The sequence below is a fragment of the Nuphar pumila genome, chromosome 4, assembly GCF_984573655.1.
Source record: "Nuphar pumila chromosome 4, dmNupPumi1.hap1.1, whole genome shotgun sequence".
Lineage (NCBI taxonomy): Eukaryota > Viridiplantae > Streptophyta > Magnoliopsida > Nymphaeales > Nymphaeaceae > Nuphar > Nuphar pumila.
The window spans coordinates 39,050,571-39,074,226 of NC_143252.1; the positions used below are offsets into that span (position 1 = coordinate 39,050,571).

The 23,656-nt window shown below is 37.3% G+C and overlaps 1 long non-coding RNA gene across 1 annotated transcript in view; it reads right to left on the reverse strand.

The window, feature by feature from the left end:
* Positions 1 to 22,490: 22,490 nt before the first annotated feature.
* The window catches only part of LOC149840059 (uncharacterized), a 58,201-nt gene continuing 57,035 nt past the window's right edge, over positions 22,491 to 23,656 (reverse strand). The window contains exon 3 of the long non-coding RNA XR_016431384.1: positions 22,491 to 22,802. This is a non-coding gene — a long non-coding RNA (uncharacterized LOC149840059). The remainder of the gene's footprint in view (positions 22,803 to 23,656) is intronic.

The window sequence follows — 23,656 nt, forward strand, 5'->3', positions numbered from 1 at the left end:
CTTGGAATTAAACCAAATTTGGCATGGACACCTAAAATAACCCTAAAAATAGAATGAAGCTCGAAAATCTAATTTTTTTGTATTTTTAAATATGGAAATTCAAATAAAAACCCTAAATTTCATGATTTTTGCCTAAAATATTGATTCTAAAGGGGATTTAGGATATCAAACTTCCATAAACATTTCCCAAATTTTATGGGATGACAGATGACAGTAAGGAAAGGATTTTTGCCTTTTACACTTTCTGTTTTTGACCTATGATCGGAGCTGTGTCACTCCGGCAAGTCGGATCGGAATCCGACGACTCTAGGAAATGAAGGAAACAGACAGGTTTCGGTAGAAAATGTGGTAAAAATAGCAGACAGATGGGAAAATGGCTGAAATTGTGGGAAAATGTCCCTGACAAACATAGGAAGATTTTATATTTTGACACTAATAGGATTCGGGTTACGGTTTGGAAAAAGCCACACTGTTATCAGAGACCTAAATCTCTGAGATTTCTGGACATTGGAATCTGTTAGACAGAAATAGAAAATCCGAGAAAAATACTGGAACAGATCTAAAAATTTCCAAATTTTGGTAAATGACAGGAAATTATGTTATGAACAACTTTCGTGTTGAAAGTTTTTGCAGACGGGCTACAGATTTAGCGGACTTGATGCATTAGGGTCTGTCTATACCCTGACAAAGGAAAATCAAGATTTTCCCAGGGAGCTGGGAAATCCGATTTTTGACAGAGGTCAAAATTAATTAGAAAAAACTTAAAAATTTCCAGATCATTAGTATATTCAATCATAAATCCAATGTGATTTTTGGAGAACAATCCGGATCTCCCACGAGGGTGGTGTCAGAGGTTCTTGTCTGCTAAAGCAGAAATTGAAATTTCTGAGAAGTCCAAAACCCAAATTAGGATTTTGCTTTGTTCATGGGGTTACAAAACTTGAATGAAGCCATTTTTTTTTTACAGGAAAGTAAGAACATATAAATCTAACAATATTAAAATTTCAAAAATTTATTGATGGAATGTTAAACAAGAAATGATGACTGGACTGAATGCTTAATATTCAAACCTATAGACTCTAGTCAAAGCACTAACAAAATATGCTATATGAATAAAACATTAATTCAAATAACAAAATGAACTTAAATGCAATGTAAAAACTATATGGGAAAAGATAAAAAGAAAATGTAAAGAGGCATAAAGTATTTCATTGATTTTGGCTATTGAGAGGAGGGACTTGATCCATTTGCCGGGCATATCCCTTCCTCTATGCAGCCCACAATCATGAGAAGCCCATGAAGTTCTAAAAAAAAAAAAACCAATAGAGCATATGCAGGTTTACCTTAGATTGGTTTGGATCAGCTGGAGGTCTTGCTGCTATGGTGAAGGTGATGAAGGCTGAACCTTAGCCATATGATTGTGGTGTTGAAGTGGTGGCTGGATCGGTTGAAGGGGAGGCAGCTGCTAAAGGAAGGTTGCCGCCATGCGTGGAGGTTGGTGCTGGTGGTTGGAACCGATGGAGGAAGCTGCTGCAAGGTGGCTGCCAATGGTGGAAGTGAAGCAAGGAGATGGCTGGAAGAGATGAAGCAAAGATGGCTGCAGCCAAAGGAGAGAGAGAGAGAGAGAGAGATGGGGGCAGCCGTATGGCTCCCCTCTTTTCCTTTTCTCCTTTTTTTTTAGTAACTTAGGTTTTAATAGGGCCTCTACTTAGGGTTTAATGAAAATGGGAAAGGGGGAGAGAAAAGGGTTTACGTGAATGGGCTGGAGAGAGAGAAAGGAAGGAAGGGAAGGGAAGAAGAAGAAAAAGAAAGAAAAGGGAAAAAGAAAGGAAAGAAAGAAAAGGAGGGAAAAAGGAAAAGGGAAAGAAAAAAAAATGAGAAAATGGAAAGTGGGGCTGGAGGCTTGGGTGACCACCTTGTGGGTCCCACCTCCTCTAAAAAAAATAAAAAAATAAAAAATAAATAAAAATCAATAAAAACAAAAAAATAAACAAATAAAAAGAAGCATCTTTTTTTTTAATAAAAATAAAAATGCAAATGAATGGGCCATCTCAGAGCGGGTCCAAATTTTGATTTTGAAATTCATTTTGACGATTTGAGGGGTAAAATAGTCTTTTTAGAAAATTTCCAGACGAAACGAGCTATTTTTGGCAGTTTTTGAAACGAGCTCCGATTTTAAAGTTCAATACCTCGTTGCGAAGCAAATCCAATGTAGAATTTAAAAATTTGATTTTAAAAGAAATTCAGATTGTTTTTCTCAAGAAAATATTTCCAAACAAAACGAGCTATTTTTGGCAGTTTTTTTGAAACGAGCTCGAATTTTGAAGTTCAATACCCCGTTGCGAAGCAAATCCAATGTAGAATTTGAAAATGTAATTTTGAAAGAAATCCAGATTATTTTTCTCGAGAAAATGCTTCCAACAAAACGAGCTATTTTTGGCAGTTTTTGAAACGAGCTCAGATTTTGAAGTTCAATAGCTCATTGCGAAGCAAATCCAGTGTAAAACTTGAAAATTTGATTTTGAAAGAAATCCAGATTATTTTTCTTGAGAAAATATTTCCAAATTTAGACTCCCGGGGTGAAAATGTCAATTTTGGAAACCCGAGGTTTGAAATTGATTTCTGAAAACTTTTAAAACTCGATCTGGATTAAAATTTATAAAACTGGAGTTCTGGACTTCGAAAATGAAATGAAATGTGATGAAATGTTATGAAATGCTAAGAAATGATATGAAATGATGAGAAATGACATGCGAAATGCAGACCCTGAATGGAGAATTTTAGATGTTAGACCCCGATTGGCAGCTGTACCAGTTTAAAAAGCATTAAAATTGATAAAATTTGCAAAATAGCTCAAGAAATGGTTTTCGGGACTCTACTGGATCAGAGTGACACTGAAAATTGAGGTTCGAGCTGGATTGAACTGAAATGAGCTAGATTGAGCTGGGTTTTAGAGTTTCAGAACTCAAATGAACAGACCAGGCACTGACTCAACTGACCTTTCCGACTGAATTTTCAAGAAAAGCTGCCATTTTTAGAGAAATGGTACGGAATGATCACTAGAGTGAAGTGAATTACGAACCTGAACTGGGTTTGAGCTAGAACAAAGGTCAGTAATACTGATATGAACTAAAATCAAAGCTTGAACACTAGCTCAATTGACTGAACTCAGCTCAATTTCAGCTGAAAGAGCTAAAATGGACTAAAATGGGCTCCTAGACACTTGGAAATGGTTTTGAACTGAAACTGGAGCACTTGAACTCCTGGTGAGCTCAAGCTAGACTCTGGGGAGTATGACTGACTATGAATGACTGACTCGGAGACAATTGGCTTGGATTTGAGTGAGAAATGAGCTCATTCCCGAAGAAATGATCCTATTTTGGCAGGAATGGTCAGAAATGAAAATGGTCTTCTCACTGTGAGCTCAGATGAGCTTTGGAATGACTGATATTCTAAATGTTCTGAACTGATCAGTGAGCTTTGTTGACTCCAACTGACTAGGGTCTGGGATGACCTAGGAGTAAAATGGTAATTTTCCTAGTGAAAATGGGTAAAATGGTGATTTTCTGAAACTGACTCGGGGTTTGACTCCTACACTGACCTAATAGGGTTGGCACTGCCTGAAGAGGATTGTTTGAGAATGGATGTGGAAAATTTGGGGTGTTTACAGATGCCCCTCTTTGCTACTAAGCCGTCTTGAGGACGAGCTTAGTGGCAAAGAAAAACACACCAAATTTTTGCTATAAAAATGCCCCAGTTAGAAGGATCTGACTGGATATGAAAATATTAGCCCTGATGAAAATGGTAGATATGAAATGAAGAATGAAGAATAAAATTTTACTTCAAAAGAAGTGAGATTTAGGTTTTGCCCTTAACCTGTATGGGACAGAAAATACCTCGTGTAGAAACGAAGCACAGGTTTAACCCTTAACCTGACCGGGAAATGAAATACCTCATCCAAATGAGGCTCAGGTTTAACCCTTAACCTGATCGGGAAATGAAATACCTCATCAGAATGAAGCTCAGGTTTGTACCCTTATCCTAATTGGGCGGAAAATGAAATACCTCATCAAAGGAGGCTCAGGTTTGTACCCTTATCCTGATTGGGCGGGAAATGAAATACCTCATCAAAGGAGGCTCAGGTTTGTACCCTTATCCTGATTGGGAGGAAAATGAAATACCTCATCAAAGGAGGCTCAGGTTTGTACCCTTATCCTGATTGGGCAGAAAAATGAAATACCTCATCAAAGGAGGCTCAGGTTTGTACCCTTATCCTGATTGGGTAAAAAATGAAATACCTCATCAAAGGAGGCTCAGGTTTGTACCCTTATCCTGATTGGGCGGAAAATGAAATACCTCATCAAAGGAGGCTCAGGTTTGTACCCTTATCCTGATTGGGAAATGAAATACCTCATTAAAATGAGGCTCAGGTTTGTACCCTTAACCTGACCGGGAAATGAAATACCTCATCAAAGGAGGCTCAGGTTTAACCCTTAACCTGATCGGGAAATGAAATACCTCATCAAAGGAGGCTCAGATTTGTACCCTTATCCTGATTGGGCGAGAAATGAAATACCTCATCAAAGGAGGCTCAGGTTTGTACCCTTATCGTGATTGGGCGGAAAATGAAATACCTCATCAAAGGAGGCTCAGGTTTGTACCCTTATCCTGATTGGGTAGAAAAATGAAATACCTCATCAAAGGAGGCTCAGGTTTGTACCCTTATCCTGATTGGGTAGAAAATGAATGGAATCCTCGAAGGAAGAAACCATGATGGAACCTTTGGATTTCCGCACAATGAATCCGATAGAGGTTTTGCAAAAGGATGAAATTGGGGTCCCTAAAGCTTGAAAAGGGGTTTGATTTTGGGTGCCTCATTGCTGAGACTAAATAACTTTTGAAATTGGTGACCTTTTGCTGGAATTGGTGGCTTAACCTCAAGCCGAAATTGGACTGTCTATGGTGGGACAGTGGGGACACAGGGAAGTGTGCGAATCTAAGAGCCCATGCGCTCAGATTATACCAAAGAAAGGAAGGAATCTTGACAACTCCCGTTATCAAGTCCTAAAAGGGATAACAACTGATGTCAGGATGTGTCAAAGATGAACCTCAAGCTCTCGCTTCACGCCAGGATAGATAGAAAATATTGTCAAAATGTTGAAAATTGTTGTTGATTCAAAATAATTGAAAATGATGCACATTGTTTTGAAAGTATTCCCTCTTTTCTACCTGAAGTATTATCTCCGATTGGACTTAACTTCGTAAAATCAAGATTCGAATTCAAATTGCTTGCAATTGGCTTTCTTTCAAGGAAGCTATCAATTTCCCTGATATGAGCAGAAAAGAGAGTATTCTTGATATTGTGAAAGCAATTTGTGAAAGAATATTGATAATAGAATTTCACAAAATTTAAAGAGGATTCTTTGGCAGATTTGGGAGTCTGATATCCTGGAATTCTTTCTCATGACGATCTTTCTGCCTACTTTTTTTTTTTTGGCAGAATTAGAGCTCTCTTGGGTTTTTGGAGATTACATCATCCTTCATTTTGGAGATGTCTTGACTTTTCTCTCTCTTTTTTTTTTTTAGAAGGGTACGTCACAAACTCCTTCATCTCAGAGATGTTCCGATCCTTCTTTTCTCTCAGGGATTATATTGACGGTTATTGGCTCTTTGGTTGGAAATCGCTTGATGATAGCAGAAATTAAATATCCTTTAGGGTTTGTCGGGAGGCCCATCGCAGTCGCCTTCATCTTGACGGTGCTCTGAACTTTCCCTGGAAGGATCCGTCACAAACTCCGTCATCTTGGAGATGATTCAAATCTTCTTTGGCCCCGGGGGTCTACTCGCCTAATTCGCCTTCATCTTGACGACAGTTGAGAGATCCCTTTTGCAGATATTTAATTGCAGCTTTAGGTGATTGAGGAGATATAAGGATTGAATGGATTTTTCTGTATCACCCAGGATATTTCGATTGCTTTATTTTCCAAGAATGATCTTTAAAAATGTGCCATTGACTGCGATCAATACCGATCACTTATGGCTTTGCAACAATATTGAATTTCCTTTGCTGGCCATATCGGGGATTTATTCTTCATCCTTTTGGTTGGCCAATAGAAAGAATTTGAATTTTGAATCCTTCTTCGCGAAAGCTTTGTCCTTTCGAAAGTAATACTGAAGGTATTCTGAAGTAATGTTTTTATACAATAAAAATTTTGAAATCAACAAATATTTAATGACAAATTGGCAAAATGTTCTTGAAATCCTTGGTGAGAGCGAGCATCTGAAGCACAACGCAACGCACCCATGACAAAAATTTTCTTCTCCTTTCCCCAAAGGAGAAGATTCAGAAATTGGAAATAGGAATTACTCCTCTCTTCCCTGAAGAGAAGGTGTTTGCAAAACGAACTTTCAAAGAGAAATTAAGCTTTCGTCAAAACTTCCTAACATTAGGCTTCTCTTATGGAAAGGGGGCCGGTAATGATGAGGTCGGTGAATTGATCATGAAGGAACGAGTCCATCACACTCTCCCTGAAAAGAGGGTCCTTCATGATGAAATGGTCTAGTTTGAAATTGCGGTCACAAGGAAACTGAGCTTCCGTCGAAGCTCTCCCTGAATTAAGAGTTCCTTGTATGGAATTGGAAATTTGTTTTGCAAACGGTTCACATAGACACGAGTCCCTTCAAACTCTCCCTGAAAAGGGGCTAGGTGAACAAAGGATAGCATGCGAAAAGAACGAGCTCCCTCGAACTCTCCCTATAAAAAGGGTCTCTCGCAAGAGAAATTTATTGGAATTGGTATTGGATGACCAAAAGGGTCAAATTTTGGAAATTGGAATTTTGAAATTTGATATTTGAAATTGGAAATTGGAAATTGGAAATTGATAATTGGAAATTGGAAATTGGAAATTGATTGGCTAACAAGGTCAAAATTGTGAATTGGTTTACTGAGAATGACATGGGTTCTATAGGGATTCCTCCTAAGAACGACATTGGTTCTATTGAGAACGGCATTGGTTTCGCAGGGGTTCGACCTGGGTTCAATAGGGATTTAGCCTAAGAACGACATTGGTTCAATTGAGAACGACATTGGTTCACTAGGAACGTCATGGGTTCGATAGGGATTCAGCCTAAGAACGACATTGGTTCAATTAAGAACGACATTGGTTCACTACGAACGACATGGGTTCGATAGGTATTCAGCCTACGAACGACATTGGTTCAATTGAGAACGACATTGGTTCACTAGGAACAACATGGGTTCGATAGGTATTCAGCCTACGAACAACATTGGTTCAATTGAGAACGACATTGGTTCACTAGGAACAACATGGGTTCGATAGGTATTCAGCCTACGAACAACATTGGTTCAATTGAGAATGACATTGGTTCACTAGGAACGACATGGGTTCGATAGGTATTCAGCCTACGAACAACATTGGTTCAATTGAGAACGACATTGGTTCACTAGGAACGACATGGGTTCGATAGGTATTCAGCCTACGAACGACATTGGTTCAATTAAGAACGACATTGGTTCACTAGGAACGACATGGGTTCGATAGGTATTCAGCCTACGAACGACATTGGTTCAATTAAGAACGACATTGGTTCACTAGGAACAACATGGGTTTGATAGGTATTCAGGCTACAAACAACATTGGTTCAATTGAGAACGACATTGGTTCACTAGGAACGACATGGGTTCGATAGGTATTCAGCCTACGAACGACATTGGTTCAATTAAGAACGACATTGGTTCACTAGGAACGACATGGGTTCGATAGGTATTCAGCCTACGAACGTCATTGGTTCAATTAAGAACGAGAACTATTATATAGACTTGGATTGCTTCTATGAACGGTTTCAGGATTATCCCCTTATCCTGAACGGGGATAGAAATTGGATGACTTGGCGGTCGAAATTGAGAATTTTGGTAATTTGAAAATTGGAAATTGGATGACCCGGAGGTCGAAATTAAAGAATTATGGAAAATGATTCAGGTTTATCCCTTAACCTGAAGGGGAAGTTCAGGTTTATCCCTTAACCTGAAAGGGAAACTCAGGTTTATCCCTTAACCTGAAAGGGAAACTCAGGTTTATCCCTTAACCTGAAGGGGAAGTGAATTTGATGCAAATGAATGTAAATGGATGCAAATGAATGCATGTAAATGTAAATGAATGCAAATGTATGCAAAATGATGTAAAAGAATGCACATGTATGCAAAATGAGAGATTTGTTTGATCCTGCCTGCATACAGAATGTTTTGAAGACAAATTTTCAAAATAATGCCCCAGTGTAACTGGGAAAGAAGGATTTGACCATTATTGAGGAAAATATATTGAGGAATTACAAAGGATGGAATAGAGGATTTAAGTATAGAAAATTTTCACATGTTGAGCATTGATGGGGTCTGATAATTCCACACCATCGGCATTGATGAGCAGATATGAATTGTGAGGTAATGCTTCCTCGACAATATAGGGCCCTTCCCAATTCGATGACCATTTGCCACCCGGGCGGTGCTTGAGATAGGTCGTTGATCTGATCACTAGATCATTGACTCAGAATTTCCTTTGAATGACAAATTTTGCATATTGCCTGGCTATCCTCTGACGATATGATTGAGCATGCTCTACTGCTCTGAGTCTTCTTTCATTGAGCAAATCAAGTTGTACCAGTCGCTGCTGCTAATACTGATCAAGCGGTAACTCCAGCAGTGATGCGAAATTCAAGGTAGGTTTCTGAACATGTAGAGGCAGCACTACTTCAGTTCCGTAGACAAGTTCTGACGAAGTAGCATTAGTTGGATTTCGAATGATGATTCTGTATGCTCACAATGCATCATGGATCTTCTCATGCCAGTCACAAACTGTTTTTAAAGTTCGCTCCAAGATTCTAATAAGAATCTTACTGGTGGCCTCTGCTTGACCATTCCCTTGAGGATAATAAAGAGCGAAGAAATTATGATGGATTCTGATTTTTGAGCAGAATGTCCTCATTCTCTCATTCTTGAAATAACTGTCATTGTCTGACACGATATTGTGCGGTATGCCGAAACGACATAGGATATTCCTATGGATGAATGAGACCACATGTCGACCTTCTACTGTGCGTAGAGTGACTGCTTCTACCTATTTAGTAAAATATTCTGTTGCAGCAAGAAAATATTTATGGCCATTTGAAGCAGAAGGAGTAATGGGGCCAACAACATCAAAAGCCCACATAGAAAATGGCCATGGTGAGACGACAGATTGCAAATATGTCGCTGGCGCATGAATGGAAGGTGCATGCATCTGGCATTGAACGCACTTCTTCACAAAACGATAACAATCTTGTTGCATAGTTCTCCAGTAATATCCTGCTCGGATGATTTGTTTGACAAGAGTTTGGTAGCCGACGTGACCATCGCAAATGCCTTCGTGTACCTCCCGCATGACTTCTTTGGCTTCATCTTCATCTAGGCATCTGGCATATTTAGAACTGAATCCACGATGATAGAGGACATCGGCAATAATAAAATATCGGGCAGACACATGCCAAATCGCTCGTTACTCTTACCAGTGATATTCTAAGAGAAGGAGACAGATGTCTTCTTTTTGATGGGAGCCTTTCTGAAACAGTCCTCAGCTTGCTCAGACATCATCCTAATCATCATTTTCTTGAACATCTGATATGTAGCAGGATCAATGTCATCCCTATCATTCAAACTGTGTCTTCTGGCAGATCTTGGAGAAACCATTTCTTCTCACCTGCTTCTAAAATCACGGATGCCCTGATATAGTGGTGTCTTCTTGCTTGATCTGACCTGAACCACTTGGAAATACTGATATTCTTTGTAGAATGGATGATTAAATTTCGATGATGAAGATTCAAGATAGAAATGAATATAGTAAAAATATTTGATGAGAATTTGATAGATAATTGAAAGAACATCCCATTACTAGGGACTGGGTCGCCGCTGGAGTCACGACAATTATGTTGTCATTCTTTGCAAGAAGAACGAACAACTGCAAATATGCCTTGTCACCTAGGCGAGGTTATCAAACCATGATAGAATGAAAATTGAAGGATTTTTTTTTCTTTATTGAAGGAAAAATATGATTGCATCAATAGTGGACTTGAGAAAGAGGGAGCATATAGAGAGTCTGCCACTACTCTCAATGATCAACAGAGACACGAGGACCAAGGAAAAGAGTGAGAATGATGAAAGAATCCCAGTCATATCTGGCAGAATGGTATGTTTTGGACCACTGCGCTAATGCAAGGTTGAACTCTAGCATAACCCCTGATAGTAGCCGAGCTTCTACGTGCTTTTGTCTCTGAGAAAACTGTCGAACACACCGCTCCGGATGATAGTAAGCACAGAAGAATGGGCCAAGTAGCCTGAATCGCTTGTCGTAAGCGTAAGTATATCTGAGAGGTGATTCCTGACGATCAAAGTAGTCCCATACGACTTCTTCTTCCTGCAGATAGTCGATCAGGAATCGATACCGTGCAACTGGAAGGAGCTCCTTGCCGTTGTATCTGAATGAACTAGCTCTGGTCGGTACATGCCGAAGGAACCAAGATTGAAGAGCATAAGCACATCCCTCGACTAAGATGGACTCTCCAAGTGTGAAGCGGGTCAGTCCTCTGTATAGAAAAGCAAGCGCGGCCATGGCTATCGAGAGACGGCTGGTCTGTCGACTTCCCCATCTTCTCAAAAGTTGAACTATTCTGACATCCACATAATTTTGTCCATCTGGAAAGAAAGCAAGTCCCACAGTACACAAAACCATCGCATGTTGAATTCTCTCTCGAGCTGTCCTGGACAACAAGCTGACTTCTGCGAATTCTCCATACTGTCGGTAGATCTCGATCAGACTCACATATTCATTCCCATTTTCTTCAATCATTGGCAAAGACTTGCCCCCTGTCATGCGAGCTACGACATCTTTGGGGTCCAGACCCTTGACATTGATCAGAAATTGCTGCTCTAATGGATCTCCAGGCTGATCGACTGGCTCGGGCAGTCCCATAATCTCTGAAAATTCATCCATCAGTATTGTCATCTCGCCCCACGGGAACCAGAACGTGCAAGTGCGCGGATTCCACCGCTCTGCCAGTGCATGAATCAGATTGCCGTTGACTGTCAACTTTCCCACTGTAGATGCCAATTCCAACCCACAATCGCTCAAGTGGTCCGGAAACATACGAGAGAAATTTTTGAACCAGACATAATACCACCGGGGGAAGAAGGGTCCGGTGCTAAGAGATCGATGCTCAGGAAGACTTTGTCGCACCTCATAGGAGATGTGACCCTCAGGAAAAACAGAATCGAGCTGACTGGATGCCATTGGACTGAAAGACAAGAAGACTGGAATTAGACTTTGGAAAAATATAAGAAATTTGAAAATTGCAGGCAGGATAAAATGAAAGCTGGAAATTCGAAGTCCAGAGGAACGAAGGAATGGAAAATTTCCTGGAGTTTTGAAGGAAAAGGTGGATAATTTAGAAAAATCGTCCAGGGTTTTTGAGAAAAAGGAGATATTTCATAAAAGATGAAAAATGAGGTATTTTGGAAAATTGTTTGGTATTTTGGAAAACTTGGGAAAAATATGAGAAAATAAGGCGAAAATGAATATCATATATACAATTACAAACAATTATGCACATACAGCAATCCCTAGGAAGCCAACTCTAAATGCATTGATTTTGAAAGAGCTTTAGGACCCTAATCCTGACTCTAGGCTTAGATCAACTGTGTCCAATCATGCTATGCCGATATACTCGAGCCGAGGCTCGATGTACGTGGCATAAAACTCATCTCCGGGTCTAGGCTTGTGTTTTCCCAACATCCTTGAGCGCCTGCCGATATACGTTGGACTATGGCCCTTGGTACGTGGCAGGGGACGTTAGCCCAAATAAGTGGCCCAGTTGTGAGGCTCTGTCCCGAACTATGGTTCTGGAAGAGAGCCCAGCAACGTGAAGACCGGGTAGACATAGGTGGGGTGGTTTTTGAAATATGATCACATGCAGGCAAACAGAGGGCTCTAAGTCCTAAAGAGATAGAATTTTAAAAACTTTTGAAGAAGCAAACATTGTTTTCATACAAGTCCTAGATTGAGGAGTGTTGTATTTCAGACCTAAGTCTATGTGAGCATGCATAATTCTCCTCAATATGGTCCTACCAAACCATGCCTAGTCTACATGCAATCCATGTCAGCTGGGTTCAAGTCTAGGCTCCTAGGTTCACATGATATCAGAAATTAAAGCTGACATTTCATAGAACATAATTTTGACAATTGGGCTAAGTTAAAGCACATAATTGATCAGGCGAGGACAGGTCCCATCTCGGTTGCTAAACCTGTTATCATCGCAAAATTTTTCCCCTCCCTTGCGAGAGAGAAATGAATTTCGCGAGTCAAACTCGACCAAAGTTTTGAAAATGGTTTTGAAAATTACTCGCCTCCGTTTTGAAAATTTGCGGGAAAATTCCGTGGAATGGGATCCGCCTGTCGATACGAGGTTCAACCGTTCCTGGCGCCTTTACCAGGGGTAATTGAACCAAGGATCAATTATGTGCTTTAACTCGACTCAAATAGCTAAATTATGCTCTATTTTTCCTAGAATGCACAAAGAATCAGGCTTGTGCTATGGAATTTTGAAAATAATGCAAGTTTGAAAAAAAATATGATGTTTGCTTTGGAAAATTGAAATATGCTGGAAAAATGATTGGAAAAGTACTTGAAATTGGGATTCCTGGGAAAATCATTGAAGTTCATTGAAAATCAGAAATTTGCAATTGGAAAGTGATTTCTCAGGAAAACTTGAACTTTGGAAAATCGATTTTGAAATTTGGAATTGCTTTTCTGAGAAAATGGATTTGAGAATTCTAAGAAAATCTAAGAAATTTATTGGAAAATGACTTTTGAAATGGAAAATGAATTCTCAAGAAAACTGGAAAATATGAGAAAATGAATTTCTGAAAACTTGGGATTTTGAAATTTGAGAATTCGAAAACATAGGAAAATCTTGATTTGAAATTGGGAAATGCTTTGAAATCTCATTTGAAAGTTTGGAATTCTGAGAAAATCCAATCCTGAGAAACTTGGAAATTTTTGGGAAAACTGATTTATCTAAAATTGAAATTAGAAAAATGAATTTGAAAAAAATGCAATTTGAATGATATGAATGAATGAATATGAATTTGAAAAGGGAATTTCAATTGAGGGATTGGAAAATCCTTTTAAAACTTTGAAAAATGCTGTGCATTTTGAAGTTAGCCTAAGAGTGTAGGTTGAATGTGGCTAATATGAAGATCATAAATCTTTGTTTTCTTCGTATTCTGACTATGGCCATAAATACGAATCCCACCGAGTTTATAAACTCCATAAGAGCTTGTGCACGTGCCATTCGTGTAAACCATAGTGAATTTGAAATAATGTGCATGAATCATACATCACATATTGAAATTTGCATAAATTAAACTATATGCAATGCAGCCCTATTCTAAGAAGAAATGTAACTCTTATTCCAAATATTACATTGATTTTTTACATTGAATTGAAATAAAAGAAATAAAATGGCTAAGTCTTCTTCTTGAATATTCCTGCAAAACTGGAAAATAAAGTTAGCACAAAAATGTAGGTTTTTCTGAATTTATTCGAAAATATGAAAAATTATCGGATATTATTCAGATATAAACCCAAATTCATACCCCCTTTGATATAAACATGATGAATAATGAATAAATTTCGAAAATAAACTTGAAAATTCGAAATTGGGGTCAAAATGACCAAAATACCCCTGATGACCTTGAAATCAGGGTTTTCTGAAAGAATTTTTTGTAAATTTTGGAAATTTGAAAATCAAATGAAATAAATCAAACATAATATGGTGAAATATGATGATATGCATGAAATTTTGGAGAATTAGAAATTGAAATTTCGAAATTTAGGTCAAAATGACCAAAATACCCCCAATAACAAGACTATGGCCTTGAAACCAGGGTTTTCTGAAATAAATTTTGCAAAATTGAAAAATATGAAATGCAAAGGAGATTAAAATTAACCCTAATATGATTCTACATGCTTATGTACATGATAAAAACCCTAAAATGGCGAAAATATCATAAAATATCGAATTTAACCTGATTTTCGCTTGATTTTCGCTTCTGAATTTAAAGATAAACTAACACATGGAGCAAATGAACTTGGAATTAAACCAAATTTGGCATGGACACCTAAAATAACCCTAAAAATAGAATGAAGCTCGAAAATCTAATTTTTTTGTATTTTTAAATATGGAAATTCAAATAAAAACCCTAAATTTCATGATTTTTGCCTAAAATATTGATTCTAAAGGGGATTTAGGATATCAAACTTCCATAAACATTTCCCAAATTTTATGGGATGACAGATGACAGTAAGGAAAGGATTTTTGCCTTTTACACTTTCTGTTTTTGACCTATGATCGGAGCTGTGTCACTCCGGCAAGTCGGATCGGAATCCGACGACTCTAGGAAATGAAGGAAACAGACAGGTTTCGGTAGAAAATGTGGTAAAAATAGCAGACAGATGGGAAAATGGCTGAAATTGTGGGAAAATGTCCCTGACAAACATAGGAAGATTTTATATTTTGACACTAATAGGATTCGGGTTACGGTTTGGAAAAAGCCACACTGTTATCAGAGACCTAAATCTCTGAGATTTCTGGACATTGGAATCTGTTAGACAGAAATAGAAAATCCGAGAAAAATACTGGAACAGATCTAAAAATTTCCAAATTTTGGTAAATGACAGGAAATTATGTTATGAACAACTTTCGTGTTGAAAGTTTTTGCAGACGGGCTACAGATTTAGCGGACTTGATGCATTAGGGTCTGTCTATACCCTGACAAAGGAAAATCAAGATTTTCCCAGGGAGCTGGGAAATCCGATTTTTGACAGAGGTCAAAATTAATTAGAAAAAACTTAAAAATTTCCAGATCATTAGTATATTCAATCATAAATCCAATGTGATTTTTGGAGAACAATCCGGATCTCCCACGAGGGTGGTGTCAGAGGTTCTTGTCTGCTAAAGCAGAAATTGAAATTTCTGAGAAGTCCAAAACCCAAATTAGGATTTTGCTTTGTTCATGGGGTTACAAAACTTGAATGAAGCCATTTTTTTTTTACAGGAAAGTAAGAACATATAAATCTAACAATATTAAAATTTCAAAAATTTATTGATGGAATGTTAAACAAGAAATGATGACTGGACTGAATGCTTAATATTCAAACCTATAGACTCTAGTCAAAGCACTAACAAAATATGCTATATGAATAAAACATTAATTCAAATAACAAAATGAACTTAAATGCAATGTAAAAACTATATGGGAAAAGATAAAAAGAAAATGTAAAGAGGCATAAAGTATTTCATTGATTTTGGCTATTGAGAGGAGGGACTTGATCCATTTGCCGGGCATATCCCTTCCTCTATGCAGCCCACAATCATGAGAAGCCCATGAAGTTCTAAAAAAAAAAAAACCAATAGAGCATATGCAGGTTTACCTTAGATTGGTTTGGATCAGCTGGAGGTCTTGCTGCTATGGTGAAGGTGATGAAGGCTGAACCTTAGCCATATGATTGTGGTGTTGAAGTGGTGGCTGGATCGGTTGAAGGGGAGGCAGCTGCTAAAGGAAGGTTGCCGCCATGCGTGGAGGTTGGTGCTGGTGGTTGGAACCGATGGAGGAAGCTGCTGCAAGGTGGCTGCCAATGGTGGAAGTGAAGCAAGGAGATGGCTGGAAGAGATGAAGCAAAGATGGCTGCAGCCAAAGGAGAGAGAGAGAGAGAGAGAGATGGGGGCAGCCGTATGGCTCCCCTCTTTTCCTTTTCTCCTTTTTTTTTAGTAACTTAGGTTTTAATAGGGCCTCTACTTAGGGTTTAATGAAAATGGGAAAGGGGGAGAGAAAAGGGTTTACGTGAATGGGCTGGAGAGAGAGAAAGGAAGGAAGGGAAGGGAAGAAGAAGAAAAAGAAAGAAAAGGGAAAAAGAAAGGAAAGAAAGAAAAGGAGGGAAAAAGGAAAAGGGAAAGAAAAAAAAATGAGAAAATGGAAAGTGGGGCTGGAGGCTTGGGTGACCACCTTGTGGGTCCCACCTCCTCTAAAAAAAATAAAAAAATAAAAAATAAATAAAAATCAATAAAAACAAAAAAATAAACAAATAAAAAGAAGCATCTTTTTTTTTAATAAAAATAAAAATGCAAATGAATGGGCCATCTCAGAGCGGGTCCAAATTTTGATTTTGAAATTCATTTTGACGATTTGAGGGGTAAAATAGTCTTTTTAGAAAATTTCCAGACGAAACGAGCTATTTTTGGCAGTTTTTGAAACGAGCTCCGATTTTAAAGTTCAATACCTCGTTGCGAAGCAAATCCAATGTAGAATTTAAAAATTTGATTTTAAAAGAAATTCAGATTGTTTTTCTCAAGAAAATATTTCCAAACAAAACGAGCTATTTTTGGCAGTTTTTTTGAAACGAGCTCGAATTTTGAAGTTCAATACCCCGTTGCGAAGCAAATCCAATGTAGAATTTGAAAATGTAATTTTGAAAGAAATCCAGATTATTTTTCTCGAGAAAATGCTTCCAACAAAACGAGCTATTTTTGGCAGTTTTTGAAACGAGCTCAGATTTTGAAGTTCAATAGCTCATTGCGAAGCAAATCCAGTGTAAAACTTGAAAATTTGATTTTGAAAGAAATCCAGATTATTTTTCTTGAGAAAATATTTCCAAATTTAGACTCCCGGGGTGAAAATGTCAATTTTGGAAACCCGAGGTTTGAAATTGATTTCTGAAAACTTTTAAAACTCGATCTGGATTAAAATTTATAAAACTGGAGTTCTGGACTTCGAAAATGAAATGAAATGTGATGAAATGTTATGAAATGCTAAGAAATGATATGAAATGATGAGAAATGACATGCGAAATGCAGACCCTGAATGGAGAATTTTAGATGTTAGACCCCGATTGGCAGCTGTACCAGTTTAAAAAGCATTAAAATTGATAAAATTTGCAAAATAGCTCAAGAAATGGTTTTCGGGACTCTACTGGATCAGAGTGACACTGAAAATTGAGGTTCGAGCTGGATTGAACTGAAATGAGCTAGATTGAGCTGGGTTTTAGAGTTTCAGAACTCAAATGAACAGACCAGGCACTGACTCAACTGACCTTTCCGACTGAATTTTCAAGAAAAGCTGCCATTTTTAGAGAAATGGTACGGAATGATCACTAGAGTGAAGTGAATTACGAACCTGAACTGGGTTTGAGCTAGAACAAAGGTCAGTAATACTGATATGAACTAAAATCAAAGCTTGAACACTAGCTCAATTGACTGAACTCAGCTCAATTTCAGCTGAAAGAGCTAAAATGGACTAAAATGGGCTCCTAGACACTTGGAAATGGTTTTGAAATGAAACTGGAGCACTTGAACTCCTGGTGAGCTCAAGCTAGACTCTGGGGAGTATGACTGACTATGAATGACTGACTCGGAGACAATTGGCTTGGATTTGAGTGAGAAATGAGCTCATTCCCGAAGAAATGATCCTATTTTGGCAGGAATGGTCAGAAATGAAAATGGTCTTCTCACTGTGAGCTCAGATGAGCTTTGGAATGACTGATATTCTAAATGTTCTGAACTGATCAGTGAGCTTTGTTGACTCCAACTGACTAGGGTCTGGGATGACCTAGGAGTAAAATGGTAATTTTCCTAGTGAAAATGGGTAAAATGGTGATTTTCTGAAACTGACTCGGGGTTTGACTCCTACACTGACCTAATAGGGTTGGCACTGCCTGAAGAGGATTGTTTGAGAATGGATGTGGAAAATTTGGGGTGTTTACAGCGTTGCACCCATTGAAAATAAGATGAGAGAGAATCATTTACGGTGGTTTGGACATATTCGGCGAAGGCCTAATGATGCGCCAGTTAGAAGGATGGAGAAATGGGAAAATATATTAGTTAAAAGAGGTCAGGGTAGGCCTAGGAAGACATGGATGGAGGTGATAGGAAAGGATATGAATGCTTTGAACCTCACCGAGGACATGGCATTGGATAGAAATGATTGGAGGAGAATGATTCATGTGGAAGACCCAGAATGATTTTCTTTTTTGGTTCATATCGCCGACCCCAATTGTTTTGGGATGAAGGCGTAGTTGTTGTTGTTGTTACTCTTTCATGGGCTCTCCCTGTCTCATATGCTAAAAATCTCCTCTTTCATTGTTTTTCTTAGTGTCAGCAAAAAGTTTTTTTTTGTGCACAAATAAAGTGCCCCAAGAAAAAGTTGATTTAAAAAAAAAGAGTTTTGCACAAGCTCTATGTGTTCACTAGCAACCACCACCATCCTCTCTCCTTTGCTCTCTGTGTTCACCAGCCACCACTGCCACCCTCTCTCTCCAGCTCTCACTCTCCCTCTCTCTATTTAGGGTTGACTATCTCTCTTTATGATCATCTGCCACCATGCGTTGGTGCCTTGTCAGACCATCTGCCACCACTGTCTCACTCAAGGCATTTAGTGAATGTATGCTAAATCTGATTTAGATTTTAATGGTTTTGTATTTTAATTATCATTTTTGTAATATATTTAGTAAATGGATGCTATATCTAATTTTTTTTCAAAAATGATTTAAAAGTTAAGGATTTTGCATTTTAATGACTAATTTTATAATTTATTTAGTGAATGCATACTAAATTTGATTTTTTTCTCATATATAATTTAGATTTTAGGAGTTTTGCATTTTGATCCATATTTTTGTTATTTATTGAGTGAATACACATTAATTCTGATTTTTTTAAGTCTGATTTAGATTTTAGGGGTTTTGCATTTTAATTCATATTTTTATAATTTTTAAGTAAAAATATGCTAAATCATCTTTTTTTACTCATGTATGATTTAGATTTTAGGAGTGTTATATTTTTATTAATTATTAAGTAAATGCATGCTAAATTTATTTTTTTTAAAGTATGATTTAGTATTTTAATTTATATTTTTATAATTTTTCAAATGAAAGCATGCTAAATCCAATTTTTCTCATGTATGATTTAGATTTTAGGGATTTTATATTTTAAATGCTAATTTTGTAATTTATTAAGTGAAAGCATGCTAAATCTAATTTTTTTTCTCATGTATGATTTAGATTTTAGGAGTTTTGCATTTTAAGTATCATTTAGAATTTATGATTTTTTAAGTTTTTTTATTTTAGTGGTTTTGAATTTTGAAGAAAGTTTTTTTTTTAAGTATGATTTATGATTTTTCAAGTTTTTTATTTTAGGAGTTTTGCATTTTTAGGAGATTTTTTTTTCAAGTTTTTATTAATTTCAAGCTTTGAATTGTACTATATTTATTATAGTATATTTTTTCTGTTAGCCACTTTTATTGGTGGTAATGTAGCACACAATTTTAGTGCCAATAAAAATACATTTTCTGATGCTATGCATTAGCGACAATAAATGTATTATTGGCGAAACTACATGTGCTACAAAGACTTTTACTGGTGCCAGTAAAAGTTTGATTTCTTGTAGTGGGTAGTGATCCTACTATTGAAATTAAGCAAACACCTTAAACTTTGCCTATTTGATGTCACATAGGACAGTTTAGAAGATAAGACTGTTTAGGACCTACTCCTCTTTCACTCTATATATATATATATATATAAATAAATAGAGAGAGAAGCCTGTAAGAGTGGACGGGCTTCTAGTTAAACAAGGGTCAAACATGTGGATTTGCTCAAATCTAGAGCATTAGTGATGGTCATGACTGCCACTAATGCTCTGAATGCAGAAAACAGATTTAGTGCACTACCATTGATCTTTGTGCAATCAACAGTAGATATGCAGCCAGTAATACTGGACAATTTGACCATCCACTGTTATGGGTTATATATATATATATATATAATGAGTTGTAATCTCATTATGTGAGTTGTTCTGAAACAATCTAACCTTAAAGATGTATTCAATATAGTCGATTTAGTAGGAATAAACTCTTGGATCATGTTTTTTGATGAAAAAATATATTTTTATGAGCCAGAAAAAATTGATTTCTTTGATTTTTTTACTACAGGAAAAAACAGTATACAGGTCGATGTCAGCAATCCAAAAGCCAGTCCCCACTAAATAAAACATGTAAATCATATCTATGGTGTTAGATTTGAGAGAAAAAAAACAAAAAAAGGGTTTCTGCCACTTTTCTAAGCTGTAGCAAGTATAATCTCATATATATATATATATATATATATATATAAGGGAAGAGTGAGAAGAATGTGAAACATCCTACCACCAAAAAGTTAGGTCCGTTTAAAGTTCATAGTTAAAAAAAGTTTTTCGTTGATTTGAAACAGTAAATGTGTTTATTACCGTTTGTCTACTCCATAGAAAACATGTATTAGATAAGGCATTTTTATGCTTAAATGCATATTTTACAGAGAAAAAATTGAAGGATGATATGCCACTAAAAATGGGGGCTCTGCTTGTCTGGTAGGAGCAGCTAGGGCACGTCACCTTGTGTTGAGATGTTGCAGGTTCAAAACCCAATGGTACAACTGTATAACTGGTAGGGGTCTGGCCAGGGGCAGATCCAAGGGGCTGAGGAGGGGCTCGATCCCCTCTTGAAGTTTTGGAAATTTCCTGGGGGGGTTGGCAAGTTAGGTCTTAGACCATTGGGTAATTGGGAATGGCATTTCAATGGGCAGTGGACTCAAAGTTCACCAAACCGTGTGGGCTTTAGTTTGTGGAAACTGGAGGTGTTGGCAAACCCTTGTGAAAGAGGGGACTCTGTTTTTTGTTTTTTGTTTCCTCTTTCTATATTGTATGACGTTTGTTCTTACGTGTGCATTTACGTAATATGATTTTATTGGTGACTGTCCAAACTATATTTTTTTTTAGCCTAGATCAATGGTTGCTGATAAGAGATGAGCACGACTTCCTGCTCTCTCTCTTTAAAAACTCTCACATCTCTAGTTTTTCACTGGCATTCTCGATCCCTCCATCTCCATTGATCTATTGTGATGGAAGTCGTTTTCAACTAGTTCTGGTACTCTCTCTCTCTCTGATGGGTAGTCGAAAAAACAGATACATGGGGCTCCCGAGTTCCTGAAAACCTATTTATTGGGTTCTCGAGTACCAGAAGAAATAAGTTTCTTCGGTGGTAGGAAGCCGATTGGAGAATCCTAGTTAGTTCAGAGAACTCATTTTCCGGTAATCTGGCACCAACAACCCCATAGTCTAGTGTTTTCTTTGAAGCCATACTGGATTGGAGTGTTTGGCTATTGTTGATCGACAAAAAGCCTCCTGAAACCTATATGAAATCCTCTGCATTACACGATTGCTGTGCTCGAACTCTTGGTTCTCCGGTATATGGGTGCTCGTCATCAGTGTTGTGAGAGGCGTACACCACCTCAGTACTTGAAGCGTATGCCTCACAGGCGAGGCGCAGGCTCAAGGCACTGAGGCGCACACTCAGTACCTGAAGCGCTGCCTCCTCAACGGTGATTTTGAGATTTTCTTTTTTTAACAGTCCTGGTCAGGTAAAAATTGATTTCAGGGCTATAAAATTAAACAACCCTTTTATTTATTTTTGTTAAGGTACTTTATCTGAATTCATTTTAATGGCAGCCTGAGGTATAAAATGGTGTTTTTTTTTTTTAGTTTTTGTAGGACTTCTAGACTTACATGTATAAGTTTTAATTAAACAAAAAAACTTCTGAGGGGCAGGGCGGGTCTGTCGGCGACCTCATGGATCTGCCGGCGGCCTTTTTTTATATATACATGGAAAAACCGCTCTCAAGATCAGATGTAGCCAGTGAGGGTCTGTCAGCGGCCTCATGATACAGACTACAGATCGTCGTCCTCCAATGCATAATTTGGTACACTCTCCTCCTCTTCCTCTTTGAGTATCGTGGTGCATGGTTTCTCATCGGCGAGCAGTTCTTGGAAAACGCTGCAAGCATCGTCTCATTCAAGGTCGATTCTGACATCACCTCCCTGTTCGGCCCCGATCAGTTAATGGCGGACGCAGAGATCGGTGATGAATCTTTATTTTATTTTCTTATGATTTTGTACTAAAATAACTAAAAGCAAATTAGTAGTTCTTATTTAAAATTTTCATTATTTTATTAATATTATATATTTTATTATTCTGATCACACTACAACAAAGCAGTAGATTAGCGACGACCACATTCCGTCGCTAATCCGTCGCTAACCATGTTAGCGACGGATTAGCGACAACGCGGTGACAGTATGCTTACGTCGCGAATATTTCGACGCTAACTGGCGACGGAATAATTCCGTCGCCAAGTCCGTCGCTAATTGCGACGGAATAACGAGCGCTATATTCTGTCGCCAATCCGCCGGTACTAAACGGCGACCACGACGTGGCGACGGATTTAATTCCGTCGCTAAGCCGTCGCTAGATTAATATGAATAGCGACGGAATCATCCGTCGCTAATCCGTCGCAAAAACGAAAAAAAATCAAAAAAAATTTATTTAAAAATTAATTACCGAGAACTGTACAATTTATATTTCCTGTACAATTTATATTTCCTGTAAATAAAAAACAAACCACACAAAAAAATTCATATAACAAGTATCTATAATAATTAATCGTTCCACCTTAAAACTAAGAAGTTTAATTATTTACAATTCAACAATTACAATTAGGAAAAATAAAAAAAATAGAACTTCTTCAACACAGTCCTCTAATCATCGCCAAGATTTTGTGCGTCTTCTTGTTCATTGTCTTTATCTGTCCCTTCAGCTCCACTACCCTGATTATCGCTAGCAGCCTACACAAGAAAAGAACAGTCAGTATTGATAAACAAAATATAATGAAATAAATTACACACTATATGTGATTCTATCATGTGCTCATGTGTGATCTAAGGCAATAAAAAAACTCTATATGTGATTCTATCATGCTCATATGTGTGCTAAGGCAGTCAAAAAATTGAATATGTGATTATAGCATGTTCATATGTGTTCTAAGGCATATAAAAAAACTCTATATGTGATTCTACCATGCTCAGATATGCTTTAAGGCAGGCAAAAAACTATATATGTGATTCGATCATGCTCGTATGTGTGCTAAGGCAGTAAAAAAATTGAATATGTGAATATAGCATGCTCATATGTGCTCTAAGGCAGGCAAAGCCAAAAATTTTATATGTGATTCTATCATAAATGATATATAACATGTTCATATGTGTTCTAAGGCAGTTAAAAAACTATATATGTTATTATAGCATGTTCATATGTGTGCTAAGGCAGTCAAAAAACAGAATATGTGATTATAATATGCTCATATGTGTTCTTAGGCAGTAAAAAAACTGAATATGTGATTATAGCATGCTTATGTGTTCTAATGCAATCAAAAAAACTTTATATGTGATTCTATCATGCTCATATGTGCTCTAAGACAGACAAAAAGTTATATATATATATATATATATATATATATATATATATATATATATATATATATATATATATATATATATGTGATTCTATCATGCTCATATGTGTGCTAAGGCAGTAAAAAAATTGAATATGTGATTATAGCATGTTCATATGTGTTCTAAGGCATCTAGAAAAACTCTATATGTGATTCTACCATGCTCAGATGTGCTTTAAGACAGTCAAA